Genomic DNA, 2,493 nt, shown 5'->3' with positions numbered 1-2,493 from the left:
AAGCTGTTGTTTTTGTAATGGGTTTCTCTGGCTTCCCTGTAAAAATCCTGGCTTTGGAGGGGTTGATGATGGGTGTGTCTTTTGGACGCCATGGCCCTGCTTGGGCATGGCCTTTTATGCTAACGTTTTGTGGTTAATATAACCTACATTCACATATTGTGAGTACTACTGCAAAAAAAAAGATTCCTATTATTAAATCCCTTTGAAAATTTGGCACACCTATATTGCCTTATATATGTCTAAAGCATAAGACCAAATTAGTATAATTTAATCTTGACAGAGCACCCTAAGTACGTGGCATCTTCACAAGATGCTCAAAATCTCCATCCAATCTCCATTTCAAAGGCCACAAGAAAACCACTTTGTGTATCACTTTTCATTACTCAAATTTGAACCCATCACGTTGAATGTCAAAGGGTCAAGCTAAACCGCTAGGCTACAAGCCTCTGATGGTGATTAGAGTGGCCTTATTCATTAAAAACAAGGTGAGATCACGAGGGCCTACCCACAATGACATTTTTTCCACGTTTGCAATTCTTCTTCATTAACATGGCAGGGATGGACATATATTGGAGATGGGTATATACCACTCGCCTTAGTCGTCGAGAATGCATATTTCTTTACTTCTATCAGCGTCATCATGTTCCTAGCACTTCAATGAGTTTTCATAGGAATTTCTCACATTTCTCAGAAGGAAATTCTCTGCCAAAAGAAAGTTTGCACAACACATCATCAAAGGCATTGTTCTGATTGAACTTTTGAACATGTATTTCTCTCACAATAAAGGGATGGAAGGCATATATATAATGATAAGAGCCCGAAGTACGAGGCTTTGATTCATTACAAAGCATTGATAGATTGCTAAGCATGTGTTTTTATATCCTTTTGACTATACATTACAAGGAAGAGAGCATATGCTGCAAAACACCCATGACAGATATCATCTTCATGTTCCTAAAGAATGGGGTAGGTTGAGAGTGTTCTTCACATTATTCTTGAAAAATGCTCGTCCAAACCCGACCAAATTTCATCATATTATCGTCCAATGAGGCACAAGTAATGGTTTGAATGAACTTGAAGTGTTAGCCTCGGGAACAACACCTACAAACTTTGCAGTAACCAATTGCAGCGCTATAAAACTTGAGGATAAGCCTCTTTCCATCTGTGTGAAAAGCTGACATTTTCTATACATGATGAATTCCAATTGGAACTCTCGTATTTACATTTGCTATAAATTAACTCCAATGGAACTCTCATATTTACAGAAAATTGCTACGCCGATGATTCGGTCACCTCCCCCTCGCTTGTCCCAACAATTCCTTTTAGGGCAGTGGAGAAATCCTTATAAAACTGCAAGAAAAATCTCAATTAATCATCATAACTTAAGGTGAATCCACAATGAGCCACATGAGCACAGAAGACCAACCTTGCAGGCTTCCAATGTGTCACCCCCAAAAATGATTCTTTTGAATTTGGCATTCTCCTTGAGTTGCCAAACAAAGACAATATCACTTGTGACAATATCGGGCTGCCAAAAAAAACAGTTATAGAGTTTCAGCTCCAACCGCGTCAAAGTAGATTGATAACCTTGCATATAAGGGCACCTACCGCCTCATGTGCTTCTCTTGGAAATGTGATTTTTTTCTCATGTTGCATGCCTTTCTCCACATGCACTTCCATCATTTTCTTGTCATGTACTATTTATTCACCTTTGCATTGTGTACAGTTGTCCTTCTCACTTATAGTTTTGCTTGCACCAACACATATTGGTCAGCAGTCCAATTCTTTTTCCTCGAAATTTCAAAAAGGCATAACCCAAAAGATCATACCTGAACCTTTACAGTCAGGATAAACATGCTGCATCTGTTGAATCATAGTAGGGCCAAGCTGTCTTATAGAAACATTCATACCATACCCTTGACAACCAGCACATTTCATGGAGACTCCACTTTTTGAGCCTTTCCTGCAACAAGGAATAACCATAGGCATTCTTTCACATTGAGCAAATACAAAGACCACGTAATAGTACCAGCTGGGTACCATACCCTTTGCACTTCGGACAAAGGACATTTCTCGACAAAGATAGTTTCTTAGATGTGCCATTGTACAAGTCCTCAAGAGAGACCTTCAGAGGGTGGACAACATCCTCTCCGCGCCTTTGACGTCTACTGCCTCGGCTGCTACCACATACTCAAGAGTCAATACAATTTGGTAACCCATTTACAAATTTATAACAACAACTCATGGTACTAGCTATAATGTTTCATATTAAAAAGCACATAGCGTTAAAATTAAACTCAAACAATTCCTGGCACTACTTCACATCCTTCTAATTGTAGAATAGCTTGCACAAACCTCCAAAAGGATTGTGGCCACCTCCTCCACCCATTCCCTCTTAAGTGCATCCTCACCATGCTGGTCATATATTTCTCTTTTCTCTAGATCACTTAGCACCTCATAGGCTTGCGCTTGCTCCTTGAGCTGAACGACAAA

The 2,493-nt window shown here is 39.6% G+C and overlaps 1 pseudogene; it reads right to left on the bottom strand.

Annotated features, from left to right (window-relative positions):
• Window positions 1–1,228: 1,228 nt before the first annotated feature.
• On the bottom strand, window positions 1,229–2,493 carry LOC147433539 (dnaJ protein homolog; annotated as a pseudogene).

Source organism: Adiantum capillus-veneris, chromosome 19 (assembly GCF_014529385.1).
Source record: "Adiantum capillus-veneris isolate H3 chromosome 19, ASM1452938v2, whole genome shotgun sequence".
Classification (NCBI taxonomy): domain Eukaryota; kingdom Viridiplantae; phylum Streptophyta; class Polypodiopsida; order Polypodiales; family Pteridaceae; genus Adiantum; species Adiantum capillus-veneris.
This window is presented reverse-complemented; position numbering and strand designations above follow the sequence as displayed.